The following is a 21,447-nucleotide window of genomic DNA, read 5'->3' as shown; positions in this document are numbered from 1 at the left end:
CAAACCCAGGTTTTGCAGGGTTTTTTTAAATTTAAAAAAAAAATGCTTCAGTTTCCTAGGGTTGGATCAGATCTCCATGGATCAGACAAACTCTAACAATGCCTCAGAGGAAAAGGTGGGGAGGGAAAAGGAAAATACTTGATTTTTTTTTTTCCCACAAATCTACAAGAATAAGTTACTACATTACTAAGTTAAATGCTCAGTGTTTACATTTCTGCTTCACTGTCAAGAGGAAAACAAATATCTACCTTTGCACAAGTGACTTATCTATATGTTTATTCTAATTCAGATCCTGGCTCAAAACATACTTGAAAGTCTATTTCACGTTTCCATGGATTTCAATTACCATTTTGTAAATACACAAACACAATCTTATAAACAATAACTAGCAGCCAGCTAAGGTCTACATATTCACTACGGTACCATGCACAAAATATTCCTAAGGTCCAGAGAGAAAACTTCCAGCAGATTCAAAAGAAAGACAAGGTGGTGAGTTTAAAAACATATGTCTTTATCCATGCAGTGCATGGGAAAGTTTGAAACAGCAGGTATTTCCTTTTCCTGGCACTGTGAAAGTCCACAGTGTATCAGTTATCACCCTGAGAGGTAAGCTTGGATATTTCTGAAGGTGAGTGCTGTGGCTGGGAAGTCACCAACACAATAAAGCTCATTCCTTCAGGAAGTCTCTTCTGAGAAACTTGGCCAGATTCGGTTTTGCCCACACTGAACCCATAGATTTACACCACTGATATCTGGCCCCATCCATCACACCCACACCTGGGCAAATAATACAAAAAAACCCCTTGTATTCTTCAGGGGGTTAGAGATTTTCCTATGTATCACTATAGTAACAGATCCATTGTGAATTATTACCATTATGCTTCATGACAGTAACGAGTCCAATTTTATATTTCCTAGGCCTTGTATTTCCAAAGCTGTGTTCTGTTCTGCATATTTCCACTGACAGGCACTCTTTTTCATTCCCCTCTCAGTGGAAAAAGCTGGCTTGAACTGAAAGAACAGCTTGGCATTAAAGGACAGTGATGAGCCCTTCCCTCCAAATGTCCCACTCTGAATTCAGCAGGCTCAAACCGTGGCAATTTCATTGCTACACCTGTGTAGGTGTTCTCAATTTACTTCTTTAGGGAATTTATTAGACCTGTTATCTTCATTAACAAGCACCTGAGCATTTAGGAAGCCTCTGGGAAGCCAGGCTGGAGGAGATCAGGATGATGCTCCCACTGCTATGGGAAATTTACTTCAAAGACTCCAAAGTCTTTAAGTCATGGTGTTGCAAGGGGGATTAGAGGAGCAAGCACCTTGCTTTAAGCTGTCCCTCTTACAGGGGTAGGAGGTGGCTTCCATTTTAATAACATGATATCTTCCACAGGACTCACTCTACTTTCGACAAAATATGTTTGTTCTTCTGTCATGGCGCTACCTCTTCTTTCTCAAGATTTCTAAAAGCAGATACTAAAAATTAATGTGAAGCACGCCCATAGGTGTTGAAGAAACTTGGCTCCAGACCCATCCTACTCTCCCAGAGTGTTTCTCTAATTGCTTTTCCAAGCACTTGCAAGAACCTCACTGAAGCACTTCATGCCTGCATTTTCATGCCCCTCATTGCTCTAGGGCTTCCCTCCCTATTTCAGTGTATTTTGTTTTTCAGCCTGACCTATCCCATGAAACCAAAATGTGGCTGAATATGTTAGGCAGCCCAAACCATCGACCAGAGAGATCACTGACAATATTCATTAACACAAATTCTGCTATTAATAGCTTAAAAAACCCATGAAAGTTAAGAATTACAAGTGAAGGGACAAGTAGCCAGAACATGCAAAATTAGGCCATTTTCAGCTTTGAGCATTCTCAATTTGTGGGTTAAATCTCTCCAAAAATATGATAGTGGCTTGGTAATTGCTTTCACAAACACTAGGTAATGTTTTACTGCGGCAGTAATTGACAGATATTTTAAAAAGCAGTCAAAAAACTATAATCCAGGGCTAGTGGCAAATCACACTCATGTCATATGTTTGGAAACACAGCAGCTACAAACAACACTCCTTCCTTCCCTCTTGGGTACTGGTCAGTTCCTGGCTGGAAACCTGAATATATCTGCAGGTACACACTGCTTCAGGAAATAGGGGAACTATTGGAAGAAAGCAAGCAAAGTTCCCAGAGCTCTAGGAAGCATGGTGTCCATGGAGAATTTGGAAGGGTCAAGCTTGCCAAGCCTAAAAACCAGTAATTTTCACACTTCTATTAGAGAATGATAAACCCTTCATATCCCCTGAGGGCAGGAGAAGATGTAATGTACTTAAAATGGAGCAACAGAGACTGATTTTGTCCCTTGACACCAGCAATTTCCCTACCAATTAAGACCCTTGGGAAAACTGTGTAAAGGGAAGAATAATTAAACACTGTAACAGGTCAAGAGAGGCAAACTGCAAAGCTCTGCATGGGACACCTCCAGAACAAAATACACTGCTCAAAAATCAAATTAAATAGTAAACTCTGATTTGGGCCAATAGAGTGAACTGGATTAGACACCAACATCTTTTTTTTTTCCGTCTATCTTCTATATTATTTAATATATTTTTTAATACTACGTGCCAGTTTCAGCCTAAGTGCTACTTGTGTGTGTTCAACACGAGCAGCAGGAAGCTGCAACTCCTCACAAACCCCAGCACGGAGGAAGTAGTGCATGGTCATTACCTTCTCCACAGAAACACTTGCAGACAAAGGTTCCTGAGGATTCAACTGGCAAGACAGCAAATACTCAGAGCCAGAAGGTATCAAAAATCAAGGACAGATGTAGCAAAACCAGAACCCAAGACATTTTGACTATGGACATTGTTAACATAGATAACAATCAACCCACCATACAAAACCCTGATCTAAAGCCAGATTGGGATGGCTGTCTAAGTGCAATGAACTCAAGATGCAGATTTTTTAATTTTTTTTTTGCCAAACATACAGTTTTAAAGTCCATTAATTCAATTCCTTTTCATTAAAGTAAAATAATCTAAATCTGAACTTTTAAAGAAATACAATAGACAGATAACAACTTTGACTTTCACCGAATATATGTTTCCTGTCCTTGAAATTCTCCCCTTAACCATGACTGTTTTCACTTGAATTTCCCCATCTATTTAATTTCTTTATGAAATTCCTTTTCCTATTATTATAGAGCTCTGATTTGTTACTCTCGTTTGGATCACAAGCATGACTTGGTATCACCTACAGCTGCCAGTCTACCAGCATCAGCATTCCATCTCCAAAAGTCACTCTAAGATATTTGTAAGGAGATGAAACAAATCCACAATTTACCTATCAAATCATGCAATTAAAAGCAGGGTAAAACAGGAGAAGTTCTTTTGCTGTATCCCTTAGCATTCAGCTTGCAGTCTGGAACATAAGATGCACTTCTAACTTCATGTGCGCATCTACACATATTATTAAAAGTCATAAAACAATCTTTTTTTATATCAAGCTAGTCAATCAAATTCTTGACAAGGTGATTAAAATTCTGAAATAGAAAGGATAGGGAGTGGGGAGTCAGGGTGGAACAATAGCAATAAGGACAATTTTCAGCTCAAAACACAAGTAAATGTAGTAGTAACTCTTGAGCTCACTTTCTGTATGCCACAGCCATATGGAAGGAGGCATATAGAAAAAAAAGACATTCAGAGCAACACCATTATTCTGTCCCAAGGGTAACAAAGGTGGACAATAATTCAGCAGTGCTTCAAAAATAGCTGCCTTTTAGGCACATAAAATAGGAGGCAAGATCTAGAACACACCCAGCTCTCAGCTTCATGCTGCCAACTCATGCCTAAGAAAACAAATCAAACCCAAAAATCTCCTACTGGGTTATTCAGAATTTCACTGAAGGCTTCGAAGTTTGGGTCCAAGCTACAGCTGGCTCACCCAGACTTGTGCTTGGATTCTCTGAGTTTGGGTTCTCTGTGAGCCCAACCACAGCATCCTTCCTGCTGTCACAGCTACATTCAGAGTCATAGAGGTGAACCCTTCAGCAAAGTCACCTGGCCTTCAAAGCCACCATCCACAAGGGTCTGAGACCTCCTCAGCTCAAATCAAAACTCTTCTGCCTATAGCACTGCCACTAACATTTAGACCACAGCAGGATTTAGCAAGTCAGCCACTGGAAGCCTTTTCTGGAGACCAGGCTCCAAACCCAGCCCTCTCCTAAAGAGAATCTAAGACCTCTAGACAAGGCAGCTCACATTTCTGCTCCCTCTCTGCACAGGCCTATTTTTTGGGTAAACTGGAAGCACGCCCTCAGGCAGGAATTGCATTTAATTAAACATTAATCAGTTGTATGTGTTGCTGACATCCAAATACACCTCTGGCATAACCAAGTAGAGAACAGAACCTAATCTGGTTCTCTCGGAGCAGTTTGTTCCAAACAGGGAAACTGAGGTACAAAAAAAAAAAAAAAAAAAACCAAAGCATCTTGCTGAATATTCCTGTATCTGCTCACAGAGTTCAACCCAGTCCTGGCAGTTTCAGATTAAATCTGGGAAAGGTCCACATGCAGATGCTAAGTAATTCAGTAATAAGTGAATTAGCTGCGGCAGAAAGAATTTCTGCTAAGGCTGCTCAAAGCCATCCAAAACAGACTGTATTTCCCACAAGTGCAGTGTGGCACCTTGGTTCCCCCTGCCACAATCTCCCCTCACTGCTGAGGAGATGCTGTCCTCTGCTCCTGATTGTGGTTCAAAATATGTCTTGGTCTAGTCAAATACAAGTTCTGTACAACCTTTTTTCTTTCATATTCTTTATAAGGGGTCATTTGAGGGGATTGCCTGGTTGGGGCGTTCTTCTGTTTGAACATTTTATGTGCAAGTTGGACAGTGTAGAGGAGCCATTTAGATCGAAATCAGAGCCTCCTCTGTTCCTCTCCTAGCTCAAGCTGGATCAGACCTCAGATGAAATAGTGCCAACATTACAAACTGCTCTCAGAAGATTTTAGCTGGAATATCTTCTAGACAGTAGCTGTTCTTGGGAAGTCCACCTAATGCCAAAATTCCATAGAAAAGCTTCCTGCATTGAACTACAGCCCTACAGCAGTCCTTTTTGTAATGGATCTAAAATGGAAACCTGCAGAAATATTTCCTTCTTCATTTCCCTTAAGCGGATTCAATACTGAGGCTGCATTTCTATTTATTTTGTTTTAGTGGGATATGGGCATGAAAAAGTCATTCAAAATCCCTTCCCTCCTACCCCAAGAGCTCATGCACCTTTGCATACCCTCCTTACAATTTTTAAATATTTCATGAACCTTTCAGTCCTCATCCATGGCTCCAGAGAAGCCTTCACCTGGGCAGTAACTTTCACACAAGTGGTTTTGTAACCTTCCAAACACCAAATTCTACAATGCAGTGGAAAACTCAACTATCACTAAGAAAGATTTTTATTTTTTCCTACTTATCCTCAGCCACTTCAGAGTATTCACTTCCAAATATAAACTCCGCCTACTAAATCCATCAATGGTGCATGGCTTTGTCAACCTCAGGGACAATCACTGCAAATTTCTCAGCTCACAGAGGTAGGACTGGACTTGGTTAAGAAGCCTAGATTTGAGATATGTTACACTACTCAGACCCCCTCACCAGGTATATATCATTAATAAAGACCTGGTCCTCACAAATTAACATCAACTGAATGCAGGTTCAGGATTTTCTAACCTGGTAAATCCATATGCTGTGCCAGTTAGGGGATTTACCAACCTACATTTAGAAGAATCATCTGTAATGTGCCTTAATTTACATGAGTTCAGAACATATGAAAAAATATTTTCTCCATGCCCCACTCCTGCCTCTGCTACAATTTTATGACATTGCATTCATTTTGTGCTGATATAAACATGCCTAAATGAAAGACAAGCTTACATTCTCTTCCAAGACCATCAAACAGATGTATTCTTGCTTGTGCTGGTCTCACAAACTAAAAATTAACAGCTGGGTAAAACAACAAAGGAAACTTGGACATGTTAAAACCATATTCTCAGTGGGTCTCTAGTGAACTTTGCAGAGGTTACACTCAATATAAAGTTCATCATTTTCATTTAATTTAGTTCCCCTCTTCTTTTAGCAAATAAATCATCCTACAGAAACAGGATTTTTATTGATGGCCCTCCTCAATTTCCACAAGCCTGGACAGCATAAGCTTACAGGTCGTGTAATGTGGTTTTTTTCAGCCATTTGCCCAAATATTTTACATTGCCACTTCTTTTATATTTTCCAGATCATGCACTTGAACCAACTTGAACTTGAACCAACCCTCACAGCCTTAGCAAATGCAGCTATTACACTGTTATTATCCACTAGCACAGACACAAGGGTCAAGTAGTCAAAAGACCTGTATAAGATCATACAGACCATCAGCAAAAGAGGCGAAAGGTCAGAACTGATGTGATGCTTCCAGCCCTTCTGGCAGCCTTGAGCTACAAACCACAGGCATGGATTCAGCCATTTTTGCATCTTTGAGAAAGGTTATCAAAATTTGGAATTGAAAAGCTTAAATGTGGCCTGGTTTTTTGGGGGGGGTTGTTTGTTTGTTTGCGTTTGTTTGTTTTTGTAGTAGGCATTGAATAATGCTTGATGTGGTAGCAGAAAAGGTCCGTGCAACATTAAATAAAGAAGGCAGAAAGGTGATATCCCTAACACAGCTCTGTGATGATCACACCTGGAATATTTAATTCAGCTCTGGAGAGCTCATTTCCTCAGTGACAATAGCAACCCACAAGAGAGCCATAAAAATGTTAAGCAAACAGAGAGGAACTGACTTACAAAGAGATTAAAAGAGTGATGGATGCATCAAATAAGTTTCAAACAGAGGATGTGAAAACTGCCTGCAAGTGTTAGAACAACATTAGGAAGGACAGAGAACCATTTTAGTGAAACAAAAGTTACAGCTACAGGGTAAATTAAAAATTATGAAAATATTTACTGACCAAAAAAAGTAATTTTAATAACAAAATCTACTGGAGTATAGGATGAACCTGATAATATGCTTAACCAACACTTCTGCTTGCCAAATTCCCAACCTTTAAGAACCTAAAAGTTGTCAGTTAAATACTGAAGACTTTCTATTTTGGAATTTCTCCCATGAAATATTCTATCCCTTCTTGGGGAAGTTTCAGACATTCTTACCTCTGAAGCAACACGGATAGGTCAGGCCCATTGCTCTTGCACTACCCTCAGGGAGTTTGGCTCCATAAACCAGACTCAAATAAACCTTGAGAGTCACCAATGCAGTGTTTTGCCTTCCCCAGGTTTGGATATGCCAGCAAAGGGAATGGGAATGCTCATGCCATAGCCAGCCAGGCTCACTTCACTGTTTTTTCACCTGAATAACAGCACAGTACATAACTACTGGGATCTGATTTACAGGATAATCAATATCTACAAATGAGAAGCACAGGGGAACTGCAAACTTTGTTACAACAATGTCTTTTGTCTTAGGAAATGCTCTTCTTTCCACTACTCTACTTCAATGACAATTTTTCAAGGGTTCTATTTGTGGTATTCTATCAAACCTGCTAGTTTTAAAGAAAAGCAGTGGCTGCCTACTCTATAAAATATGAGCACAAGCAGTAAGTCCATCGAAGGCCTACTGCTGGCTGGCCAATTTCCACGTACCCTAATATGGTTAAGAAAATATTTGACTGCAGCCTAGAGCAGAGTGCCAAATTTAACAAGTCTGCAGCGAGCAGAGTGCCACAGAGCCCTCTGCTTAGGCTCACTCTAACTTCAGCCAGTTAGTTCAGCCTGCTGACATGGACTAGACCATAATTGTACTTGTGTACAGTCACAGAGCCCAGAGCCTTTTGTTCTCCCTGCCCTGCCAGGGAAGGTTCAGGCTCGCTGCCCTACAAGGCTTTCAGGGACAGCAGCTCATTGGAGTGTTTCCCTTCTTGGGCTAAATATATTGAGGAAATCCTGGGTATCCCAAGGATATAAAAAAAAACTTGAAGTGCATGAGGCATGAGGCACTCTGGGTTTGTGCAAAGAGCAAGGTTTTCAAGGGCTCCAGTACAAGACTTTCACTTTCTTCACCTTTTCTACTGCTAATGAGAGGTTTTAGAATATCAAACCAATATAAAGGGCAGATCTCTTCCTCGCTATTTTGCTACTACTGCTCTTTATGAAACTTGGCAAGGTGCAGGCTGCTTATCTGCCTCTAAGCCCTCTGCAAAATGAATCTTGCCCACTTGTGCTATGTATTTACATTTCAGTCTTCCAAATTTCACTGCGCAGCAAGTGGTTTAGAATTTTTGAAACAGCTAAGACAAAGGGTGACAAAGTAAATGAAGGACACTGAGGTCAGTCTTCAAATCACACTTCAGTCTTCCCACTTACCCTCTTTTGTAGCGCCACCAAAATCATTGCAAAGCCTGATAATAGAGATTTGCTGACAGAGGAGAAGGGGATTATTGAGTTTATATCAACAACTCACTGTAGGCATTAAAAGAACAATGTTACCTTGATTATGCAAAAGGTTAGCTGGCCTCTCCCAGCTCATTTCCTATGAGATCATTTGCAGACTTGGAATCAGAAGGGACTGGTTTCAGGAAGTTTGACAGACTTTTATGGATCATATTAACAAGGCACAGGCTGTTCCCTAAAACTGATTGTACATCAAATTCTATTGCAGCCACATGCCCTTGGTTGGAATGCTTTAGCATATATGATTATACCAATAGCCACCAAAAAAAGCAGCAATTCTGTCATTTAATAATTTAATCCTTAGATCTTCTTTCTTTTTTTTTCTTTTTTGAGTACTGGGAATTAATTTTAATTTTTTTGGGGTACAGATAGCATACAACAGGTAGCAGTGGGAAATTACTCCAGTTCTCAAAAAGTTTCAAGTATCCTACAGTATCCAGATACAACTTTACAGAGTTACATACCTGTCTTACATAAGTAGAAATAAATGTTCAACTGCAAGATTTTGAAATTACACCTAATAGCTATTAGAAGTCAGTTTTTCTTCTCTGGTAAGTACTACCAACAAAATACATCTACAGAAAAGAACATCAGTGTCTGAAAAATACTTTTTCTTTAAACTTGAGGTCACAGCTACTTCCAAGCATTTAGTATTTACTACCAACATTTTCCAGTCAATTACTGTACATTTACTCGTGATAGAGAAAATTAGAAGCCAAATGAGAAACTGCATTCCTCTTCCAAAAAAACAATGCTTTTATAAATTTAAATAAATTTTTTAGAATTTCCCAGCTAGGCATTATTTTCCTGGGGATGCATATGGATGATGCAGGTGCCTGACATACCAGGACTGTCCAGTGGTCCAGCAGACTCATGAGTGTGTACAGACACCTCAAATCCTGTGCTTCCATTTGGAAGTGTCACAGCACTTTCTGGAGGCGCTGGCCTTCAGGTCCTTAGCAAGGCTTGTGTCTCACTTGGGCTTCATGCTAACTCTTTGGTGATGCATAAATTGCATGCTGATCTTTACAAGACTTACCCCATGAAAGACTGAATTTCATTGTGGGAGGCAAACTAAGCTGTTAATGGAATTAGACAACACTCATCTATTTATTAGCAATGACACCAAGCAGATTTAGCTTTCAGTGGAAAGTAACAACATTTTCAAACAGCTTCTCTGTAAGGAAAGTTAAAGTCTTCCCTCCTATTTACAGATGGGAGAAGAGAGGAATGTATAACTCAAATGCAGTTCCCTATCCAAGTCCAGCTGGTCAAGAGCAGCACCTCTTGCACCCCAGGTAAGTTCCTACCCCATGGGGTTGCACTTTCTCCTGCCACCCCACTGATGCCACGGCTGGAGAAGCAAAACATTTAGCATGAACATTCCCCCCAGCACTAAACTGCCATCTCTTACTGGAAATAAGATCCCTTTTTGTTCCTGTTGAGACTGGAGAGAAATAAGAGAGGAGTGAAAACCTCCGATTTATTATAATTATTTGCTATCTGTTTAATAATGGTGTTCTCTGTGCCAAAGAAGATGAAACAATTAAAAGACAACCACTGCCTTTGCTTAGTTTGGGGAATAACTATCCCTGATACAATCTTCCAGGAATCCATCCTTAGAGCCTTGCCCATCGCTATTTATAACTGAGTAAATATTAGAGGATTCACATCTTTTGCCCTGAAAAAACAGGACCTTTGGCCTTAACATTTTTTTGGAAAGTGTTTCAGAGAAGACTGTGGCTCTGCAGCAATGTTTCCTTCCATTAAAATTCCCTCTTAAAATATATGGCCCAAAGGAGGAGCACTAGACCTCAAATATACCACAAATATGGACAAGTCTGCCTGCAGGCATTTGGAGGCTGGGAATTTGCCCAAAACATTATCCTTCAAGAATTAACCAACTCTCTGTCAGCACAGTTAGCAGCCTCAAAAAAACCCTAATTTACTCTGACATGCCTTTGTCAGGGCAGCTCACTAATTGAATATTGCACTGTTTATCACTGCTTAAAGTTTAATTATTCCCAAGGACTGAAACTGGAACCTTTATAGATCCATGTGCAAATAAAAGAAATGTGTTTGGGAACCACTGTTGCCCAACAAATTCACTTTTAGGTTTCTATCCTCCTGGCTTCAGCCCAACTCATGCTGCCTTTTTCTCCATCTCCTGACACAATCTGTGATATCCAGGGACCAGAAGAGCAGACAGGGTACAGCTGACCACATGAACTCTGTGCTCAGGACTTTGCTCTGCCTGGACACTTGAACCTGCCTGTGAACATCAGAAATGGGAAAAAAGGTACTGAGGAAAGAGAACTCAGGGGCAGAAACTCTCTAGAAGTGTGTGCAGACACAAGAGCTGTCAGCTCTACCACGGGTGTGGCCATAATTCCTTGGGATGCTTACAAACCTTGCCCTTACAGGACAAGCCAAGACCATATCATGCAAACAGCCCCTGGTAGCGACAGTCACTCCAGAGTGGTGCTCAACAAGCAGAGAAACCCTTCAAGGCAAGCCCTTTCCTCACCTCCTCATCAAGGTTGGCTGTTTCACTTAAATTTTGAATCCTTTTTGTTTTCCTTAGTTTCCACTACTGAAACTCAGCATTGTGTTACTATTTTATGTAAAGGTCCCATCCTTTTGAATCGGTGAATTTACTACACATGACATCATAACCTCCACCTGTATAGCCAGAATGATGGAGTGTCCTCACTCAGAGCAATTTGGGCTAAACAGCAATTATAAAACAAGTGCAGCCTGGGAACATTTATTATTATTACCATCATTGCTGAGCAGGACTCCTATCAAGTGCTGAAGCAACAATCTTTTGAAAGGCAAATTTTCTCCCACCTGGCAAGCAGAATTTTTGTTACATGCCCCTATCAAAGTAAAAGCAGAACACCTGGGGAACAGAAAGTCATTGACTTTGCTGACATATTCAGCAACATTATTATCTTAATGACACATAATGGTCTCCATATTCATAACCTTTCACCTAGAGAAACCTAGTGTAGCTGTTGGGCTGACCTCATTACCTCAGTCTGTACCCTCTGTGTGCAAAGATGACCACATGTAGGGTTAATGACAAAGACACAAGGGTTCGACCTTCCCAAGGGAAAATCACCTCCTTCCCATTCAGGTCATTTCCAGGAACCAGGAGATTAATGTGGAGCCACAATATGGAAAAATTTCTCAATGTTTTAGAGAGTTAAATTACCATGTACATACTTACCTATAATCCTTAGCATGAAAAACACTAAAAAAAAGGAAGAATTGGGTGGAAAATTCCCAAATATACATGTAATTTCTGCCAGTCAGTTTGATCAAGGACTACCACAAATTGTCTTCCAAAGCAGACTGATCACTATCCCAAAACAACCTTTTCCTATACCAGACTTCGGGTTTCAAAGGAAACTAGGCTAACACTGAAGTGCAGCTTACAATAGAAGTTGTCTCAACTGGACAAAATATAGCTCCAGGAAAAAAAAAAAAAGCATAAAAAGAATATACCTCACCAGATATAATGCCCTTGAGCCTGGAAGATGCTGCCTCTTCAGCTCCCAAGGGATTCTTTGAGTAAGCCAATGGTTATTCACAGGTACTGGAAAGATAGAAGTGTTTATGTGGGGGGTTGAAGAGGGCACCAAAGGCAGAAAAAAACCTTTACAGTTAGGATGATCTAGAAAGCAAAACAGATCTTGATCCTTGCTGCAGCTGCTAGACACAATTGCACCACTGACTAAACTGATTTGCTGCTCCTTTTCTTTTTCCAGTGACTCCTCTGTGAGGAAGAAACTCCCAAACAAGACAAGTCAGACCACCCTGTGCATCTGAACTCCTATTAGGGGAAAAGGGTGGCTTCCACTTGCAAGGAAAACTGCTCCATTCACCTGCTCCTGCTGCCATGAGTGTAGCCCAACCACAGAGTAATGCAATCCTGAGAAAATCCTGGGAAGCATCAGCAACAGAACTGACAATTTTAATATCCAAACTGCACTGATTAATATGGAGCCAAACCTGATTATGCCCTCATTAATCACTTCAGAGAGAGGAAAAAAAAAAAAAAAAAAAAAGAGGGAATTCCCTATTTCTTTTGGCTGTAGACCAGCACAGTTTCTTGATTGCTGGCTGCCTCCAGTCAAAGATGCAAAACTTTTGACTATTTGTGCATAGCTGCTGCTGCATTGCATTTACATGGGTTTCAGGGACAGGTTGTTTGTCTGCCTGTACATGTACTTTGACTGTAACAGCGGTAGAACAGCCACCTTCAAGCAATAGCTGAGATAAATGATAACTTAGCATCATATACTCAGAAGACAAAAGGCTGGAATTACAAGGTGCAGAGAAATTTTCTTTTATCTGTTAAACCAGGCAAAGAAAGATACCAAAAACAAGCTCACTTGACAATCAGCACTTAATTAGACAAATGAGTTTACCTTCCCACCTAATCAACACAATCAGCAGGTGGGCTTAAGAGTATTTATTAGACTCACTGTCTTAAGCAAGAGATTTGACTAAGCCCTGAAAAAAATACATCATGCTTTTGCAAGTGGCAGTGAAATTTTACGGGATTTCTCTGAAATCCATAAGCAGCAGTGTCAGGGGCAGGATTTGCTTATCTTACAGAATTTTGAGGTGTTTGTTTCAATTTTATACTGCCTGCCAAATGCAGTTTTTGAAGGTAATGTGTGATGAAAGGAAGAGGGAGTCAAAGTCTTCTCCACACATGCAGCACTGTGCTCCACCATGGCTAAACACAACTGGCATCCTGTTTTTTTACAAAACCAACAAACTCCTTTGCTGCCCCAAGAGCTGCCAAGACTGAAAATCACAGCTGTGACCAGCTAAGATGGCAATTCCTCCAGGAAATCCATTCTGAACCTTCCCAAGGCTATATCATAGTAAATACTGAAGAATGCAGGTTTTCCCAAATGCAGCAGACCTGGCAAAAGAAATGCAGTGCAATGCATAAATCCAGGTTACAGGACTATCTCAGCCTCAATAAAACGCCCATTAAAGTCAATTGCAGTTTCACGTTTTAACCCAGAGAAAATCCAGATCTAGCCTTCCATCAATAAAATGACAAACTACTCCAATCACTAATAAAATCCAAGGACTGACATGCCCTTCAGTATTCATGTAGCTACATGAAGTGATTCAGGTCTTTCAAGCAGAAGCTCTGCTTAACTTACTGTAGCTGTGAGGAAAAAATGCCCCATCATTTACATCCAAAGAAGAAAATATAAATTCAAAGGTACAACATAGTACAGTGAAACACCTTTAAGTTGTGTAACTTCCTGACTGCTGAGATGTTTTGCAGATACAGCCCTGAAGGTGGACATCAGTGTTAATCAGAAGAACATCTTGTTTTCTTTCTAAGGCTTTCACTTAGCCTTGTTTCCTGTGATACCTTAACACCAAGTCGTTTCTGAGTGCTCTCATTCACAGGGTACTTAAGTGTTCTCCTCACCAACCAAACAAGATTACTCACCTCCTTTAAGTTAGGCTCACGTTTGTTGAGGCAGTGCCAAAACACACACACACACATTCCTGACCAAGGACATGTTTTTCTTTCCTGGGCTGTTTTTACACTGTAGTCCTAAAGCACAGTACTAAAAAAAAAAAAAACTTTTCTAAAAGGAATTCATTTTGCCAAATATCTTCAAGAATTCCTTATTGAAACAAAACTCACAAATATAATTCAGACCGTTTCCAACTCACACCACTCTATGATTCTATGATCTATCAAGTGAAATACCATGAATGAGCAAATGCTGACAACATTGAGCCAGAGGAATTTTTTTAATCCACTTGCTGATATACTTTTATCATGTTTCATACCATACAGCCTGCAAAATATCAAAGTCAAGGGGCAGCAATAACTAAAAAGCTTCAATAAAATTAATTTATTTGGTTCACACTCAAGAAATCTCTGGATGACACACACAAAGTAAAGCTGAGACAATTATCATGCACTTTGTTCTTAAAAGGAGCATTAAGTGCAACACAAATTAACTTATTTACCTCATTATTTCTTCAACCTCCTATAGAGCATCTCATGCCCATATTTACTTACATACTGATCAACTAATTACCAGGTGGGAGAAATTGAGCTTTGAGTACCAAACCCAAACAGTTGCGGAAAAAAAACTTCCTCTTCAAGGGGTCACTACTGTCTTTCTTTCATAACTTTATAACTAGAAATAGCTACTTCTAAACAGAGCAGTAGACCATTGACCATTTTATAACCAAACTAAATAATGTTTTTCCATTGTTCTTTTCCAATGTGAGATTCTGTTCTCTGTAGCAAGGGGAAACGCAGAGAGGGCAATCCTCATGGCCCATGGGATTAAGTATGGGAACACTTAGATGGTAAAGCCTGCATTAGCAAGCAAAACCAACAGCACTGAGGGCTGCCTATTTCCAATCTACTGGAAAAAGTTTGATCCCCCTTTCCATAACCTAAACAAAGTGCCTTCTTTCATTGCAACACCCTGGAAATGGCAAAGCCTGGAAGTTTTGTTTTATCTAAGTGCTGAGGACAACTCACCCCATTATGTCACAAACATTTAAAAAACCTACAGAAACCAAAGCTGGATTTCTGAACATCTTCTGAGCCCTGGCTCAGGGCTAATAAAGCAGGAGGGGCAAAAGGCAGCCAAAACACCCATTGACACCGCATCAAGTATGGCACTGATTCAAAGGAAAGCATTAGATGTGTTGAATTCCCCTGCTTCCTAGCAATTCTGGTTGCAGAAGTTCCCAGGAATTACTTGACCTGGTTTTATTCAGCCCCTACGATCAAAAGACGTTACAACCCAAGCAGATCTGGGCTGCAGACATTTTAAAGGAGGCAAATGACAAAAGAAAATCTCTTTCAATGCAGCCAGAATCATCTTCCATTTACAATCACCTGTAGAGACAACATGAAAACCACCACTCATCACAGAAAGCAGCACCTCTTTGGTGTCCTTACAGCAAGCAACCCACACATTTACAAAAGCACATTTGAAATTCTCTATAGGGTCATCTTCAGAATCAAATTCCCAACCCTTCCAGCTGACCAGGCTGAGGACTGAAATGTGACAGAAAGGAATCACAGTTTATAGACTTCTCATGTGCTCCTGAAAGTCTTCCTTAAAGTGTCATTTTTCATGGGACATAGTTTAAAAAAAATAATTCTGGGTGTTTTAGCAAGATAACTTTTTTTACACTTTCATTTTACCACAAGAATAAGTCCCTGAGTTTCTCCTCTAACAGCATTTTTAAAAGACCTAAAGCAGTTTTGTCTGTCACTTGACCTAGGGCAGCAATTGTTTTTTCACAGTAGTTTTCACTACTGCACAGTATTTTTCACTACAGTTAGGCACAAGCCTTGCTTAAAGTACAGCTTTAGTCCCCTCTCACCACTCAAACACAAAGCTGAATTTCTGACAATTTGTGTTAACAACAATTTCATGACAACCCAGTGTATGATACTGCATTAGGTAACAAGGAAAAGGTTATGTTGTTTAAACAACAAAACAAGGCAGGTTATGTTGTTTCCTTGTCAGCATCCAAAAACACAGCATACATGTGCATGCTGCATGTGCAGACAGCTCTCTTTTAAAATCTTGGTGTAGACATTTTTGGTTAATACTTCCACCTCTCACCCATCTATCCTTCTGCCTCTAATCAATTCTGGAATCAATCAACATAAACATTAGCATTTTAGGAAAAAAAAATACTTTTTGAGGATCCTTTAATTCCTCCATATATATACTCCAAGGGTCATATCCTGTTTTACTTATTTTTTTTCCCCCAACATTTTTGCTCCATTTTTTTCTTTACAGGAGATTGAAAGAGATTCTGTACATTTTTGTGGGACAACTATATTGGGCAGACAGCCATTTCCTCAGCCAACATCAGCAGTGAATTTATAGTTCAGAGAAAACTCTGAAGAGACAGGGGTTTTTGGGACAGAGGTCTTGGTGGGGGTTTTTTTGTTGTTGTTGATGTTGTTTTTTGGGGGGTTTTTTGGGGGGTTTGTTTGTTTGTTTTTGGTTTTTTTTTTTTCCTTAGAATTTCAAAACTCTTTTGACAAGTTTGTCACAAAGAAAAGTAGAATTTAAACCATCATCTACTCTGAAGGATCTCTGGTAGCCAGTCACAGCATGCTGAGCACTCACCTACACTCCAGTCCCTGAGGTTATCAACTCCAGCTTTGGTACACACCACCAGACCTACTGAGTGCTCCCTTGAAACTACTGGCAGCCTATATTCTAAACCACATAATTTTTACTTCACCACTCATTTTCTTAACCTAGTTCTCTTCAGTTTCAATGTGTATGGGTGCAATGAATAAAACACAAGCCAAACAACATTTTGCCTGGACTGACACTTTGCTATGCGGCTGAAATTGACCCTTAAAAAAAAAAATATTTTGGAACAAAGGTTTTCTGACAGGCATCAGAAGAACAATTAGAGTTCTACAGGTGGGAAATGTACTGAACCTCAAAGAATGAATTTTGACAAATGCTGTGTTGACAGCATGCACCCAGCACAGCTTCATAACAAGCTGAGAGTTGGATGGGACTGAAGGTTGTGTGGCAATATGAAGGTACAACACAGTCACAGAGCTGTCAAAGCCACACATTTAGAGATAAAACCCAAGATAAGGTAGCAAACAACCAAACAACTGTGTGTGAGAAACATGGGAGTGAAAATAAACCAAACAACATTAATTATTAAACCCTAACCCCAAACCCGAAAACTGATGAAAGTTTCTTTCAAGATATTTTAGTTGAAATACATTTAGGAAAATGTTGGAATGAGCCACTTGAAAAAATAAAGTACCAACAAAAAGACTGCATCTTTTTGATTTGGTAGGAGTCTACTTTATTCCACGGATTTTGAGATGTGTTTAAGATTCCATAGGTTTGCGATTACATTGGTGATTGTTCATAATGAAATTCCAGGCAGTAGCAAAAAAAGATTTAATGATAGTACCACACAAGATGTGGATATGGAGCCCTTTGAGCAGATTTACTGATAGGAATGTTGAGTATGGGTTAAAACAACATAGCAGTCTGGCTCACCTGTGCATGCTAACATGTCAGGTGACAGAGCACAAGTTATGCTGTTTCTTGAATCTCTCTTAAGAAATTAACCTAATTCTACTCTTTGCTGAATTTTTCAAAAGATTTGTCATTTGCTACAGCTCTGTGATACTGCTAGCTGTTGTAAAATGTATACTTCCTGCTTTCATATCCCATCTATCTCCTTGAGGAATGAATATTTCAATGGTTTTGGGAACATGTTTGATGTTATTTGGACTGGGAGATTAGTGCCCTTCAAAGCACAGCATGACACAGGGGACAAAGCACTTGGCTGGCATCACCTCCAATTTGGTGCTGTCACAGCAATCATTTTTCTTTTTTCTGTGCTTCATTTTGTCAGAGTGACAAAAAGGAAAATGATGCCGAACTCCTCTGTTAAGAACTTTGAGATAGACACAGAAAAAGCAATGCCTGGCAGCTTGATCATAAAGCCATTTTACACTACAGAAAGAAGGTATCTTTTAAAGATTTCTTTAAAAATGAATACCAGGAAAGCCACTTGACACCTTGCAGCTAACACAGGGTTGAAAGTAATTCAGAATCACGATCTCTTTTCTGCAGGTAGATAACCTGAGTCTGGAAGAGATGATCTGTTGTAGTCCAATACCACAGAAACAGGCAATCTTTGTACAGGAAAAGTTACAAACTCCAAGGTATTCACTGTAACACTTACTTTGGGACTAAAAGAGAATTTGATATAGTATCTCAAACTGCTGCTTTCATAGTTGCCCAAGAAATAATTCTGATTAGAGCTGTTCAGTTTCACGGGTTTTATGCCAGCAGCAGATTAAAAAAAGGCAAAAATATGCAGAAAAACCAAGTTTAAAACAAGTCTTTGGAACAATGTATTTGAAGAATCACCTTTGAAAAGGCAGGACAGAACTGTGCTGTCAGATTTGGAACAAGCCATGAATAACCCCAGGCTGACATTTGAGAAGCAAGATAAAACAAAAGAAAGAGATGAGCTGTTACAAGTCTCCCCCTTTGAGCACAAGGATGGCACCCAGTGATCCATGTGCCAGGTATCAGACAGACCTGAGCTCACAGCAGCCTCTCCTTCCTTCTCCTTGACAGTGCTGAAGGAATTCACAGCCAAGAAGGTGCTTCCACCCAGTGGAGCTACTCCTCACCTCTGGGAGACAGGCAAAGCACACAGCCCAACTTGGATCCTGCAGCTCAGGCTCCCACAGAATCCAGCTCAAAATTCCATTTTATGTGCACATAAAAGAGAAGGAACCCCAAGCACAGAAACTTCTGCTACAGAAACGCGTGTGGATGTGCATGAGAACAGAGAAGAGAACACAGCAGACCCCATCTTTTGCTCTTCAAAGGAGACACTTAATTTTGGTTAAAAACTGATGTAAGGCAGAAGATATGAATCCCCTGCTAAGCTTACAATTAATGCCTTGCTGTTTTGTGCAGCTGAGCAAAACTGTATCTTTAGATGATTTTTTTTGGAATGCTTTTAATGATTTTGGCTGCCTGTATTAAGCTGCTGCAGCATTTTTGATTTCCAGAGTAATGACAGCCAGGTCTAAAATATCCCAATCAGACATCCAAGAATCAAGGCCTTTCAAAAATAACTTGGAAAAAAACCCTGGCCTTTCCTTTGGCATCTTCTCTTTGACAGAAAGTGTGTCCACTTGCCAGCTTAAGGAGAAATATGAAAGAACAAACAGGCCCTTGACCTATAGCCAGACTATTGTTATGCATTCCATGACTGCTTGACAGTGTAAAACATGGATTTAACAAGACTGGTTGGGAGTTTGCTATTATGCATGCACACTCATTCTGGTGATTTTTATGAGGTTTTTTTGTTCAAATGGTCCATTTTACTCTAGAAGAATGCAGCAGTTGCGTGAAAACTCACCAATTTCTGTGCAGAGTTCTTCCCCGTGCCAACAGTGACAAGTCAAAATAAGTAGGTCTGAAATACTTCTCTATTAGAATTACTTTATTCTGCACTGATTGACAGCATTCGACTGGAATCAATTCAAAGCATCAAGCCTACCAAGATGTGGAATGAAAATGCTCTGCATTTATGTCCTAAACATTCACAGAGGATTCACAGACATTAATAAGCCTAGGGCACTGGTCATCCAGAAAGATGGTGTATTTTGGCCAGAGGTTATTGCTAAGAACAGTCAACAGCCAGAAAACCAGTGAGTCTGCCAGATCTGAGGACTACAACTGGATAGGAGAGAAACTTCATCTTCAGTTTCAGCAGGGCCAGAAAATCAGCATCTGTTTCTTACATGCTAACTTTCACTTTTCTTAGAAATCACTACAATGGCTTCATTTCTTGATTTAAAGGAATCACAAACACTTATTCCAACCATATTTTTAAAGTCTGTTTATACATATATAAAGAGCCTGGTATCCAATAAAATCTGTTCTTAAATCTAAATTTTGTGGTGTTTCATAGGCAAACTGTTTCATGATCTGATCCAAAATTCACTGAGGATTTTCCATCAGGCCTCTTTCATGGTGTGGCTACTGAAAACAAGTACTGCTAAATTTCACCCTGACATCTCTGATCTGTAAAGCATCCAGAACCATCCATGTCTTGTAATGAAGCTCAAGGACTTCCCTGCTCCATGGAGCCTCAGACTCCAGTTTTATTAACCTGACAACAGCTCCTTGGAGGACTTCTTTCCATTGGAAGTTATGAAAATAAATATAAAATATATATGCTTGCACATCATAAAAGTGAGGTTTTGTTTCATTTTAAACTACAGGATTAAAAAAATTACACTATGAAAAATAAAATGGAACTTACAAACCCCTGAACAATAAAGGGTTATACACAATGGAGCTGTGTCTGGTCAACTTCTCTCATAAAAATGAAAAAGGTATCAAAAAGTACAAAGTCAGCATCTCTGATATTTGTAAATGTCTCTGTGCCCTTTCTGTATGCAGCAGCTGGATAAGTTAGTGTTGTTTTCCAGCTGACAGGAAAAGACCCCAAAATCTTGTCAGGTAACTAGCCCACTAGTCATTAATCTGGTTTCTAATTTTCCCTCTCCCATTTCAAGTGTAAATTAAAACTAAATCCTCATGCTCACTGTGCTTCAGTCTTGGTAATCCAAGTGATACTTTCAATGAGCTTTGGCACAAAACTCACCTTTGAAAAGATCTTGGAGACCTTTCAGATGAAGTGTTTACATACGTGATTAATTATTAATGACACTTTACCAAATGTAAAAGGATTCCACATTTGAACATGAGCTTATTCTTACTTAGAAGCGACCTTTTTTCCTTCCAATCAGCAAGCTAATAATGCATTTGAGAGGGTGGGATCATCTTTAACTGATTCCCAAATTTCTGAGGATATTTATTTACCAAGTGTCCCAACAACACTCTTCATTATGTTGCACACCCACCACAGCACCAGACAACTTTCCCAGAAAACTTTTCAACTTTTATGATCAATAACGTGTCAATATTGAGCTGCCTTACCTCAAAACCAGTGGAACTTCTACTTACATGTAAATGCTAACAGTTCAAAGAGAAGGAAAGCACAATTTCAATACATAATTGTATGCCAGTTTACTACACAGTGATGGTCTGTTCAAGAGAAACTTGTATTCTCTCCTTGTACACTGAGCTATCCTTTAAAATTTCCATCCTCAAGGTACAATGAAAGTTTTTCTTTCTTCTCTGCTTTTAAGACAATACAGACTGACTGCTGATTTTCATGCTGGCTCTCCACAAGTGAGAACTTCCTGCACTGTAAGAAAAGGTCTCTCTTGAAAAATGAGTTCTTATTTAGCTGAATTCACTTTGTACAGTAAGAAACTCCCAACAGGCAGTAGAATATTTTCAAATTCCAGGGCCATGAAAGGGTTATAACCATTATAACCATTCCAGGGTTA

General features: G+C 39.7%; 1 protein-coding gene across 23 annotated transcripts in view; it reads right to left on the bottom strand.

Annotated features, from left to right (window-relative positions):
* The window catches only part of CALD1 (caldesmon 1), a 225,761-nt gene that overhangs the window by 129,062 nt on the left and 75,252 nt on the right, over positions 1–21,447 (bottom strand). For 5 of the 23 annotated variants that reach the window (XM_085570012.1, XM_085570024.1, XM_085570011.1 and 2 more), the window contains one exon: positions 11,990–12,075. The exons of 16 other annotated variants lie outside the window; for them this stretch is intronic. The gene's annotated coding sequence lies outside the window, so the exon portion shown is untranslated. Of the gene's footprint in view, positions 1–11,984; positions 12,076–21,447 lie in introns of all 23 variants that reach the window. 2 more of the 23 variants (XM_085570018.1, XM_085570014.1) reach the window with 1 other exon arrangement.

Source organism: Lonchura striata, chromosome 1A, assembly GCF_050655825.1.
Source record: "Lonchura striata isolate lonStrDom1 chromosome 1A, ASM5065582v1, whole genome shotgun sequence".
NCBI classification, from domain to species: domain Eukaryota; kingdom Metazoa; phylum Chordata; class Aves; order Passeriformes; family Estrildidae; genus Lonchura; species Lonchura striata.
Note: the sequence above shows the minus strand (reverse complement) of the source record. Positions and strands in the feature narration are given on the sequence as shown.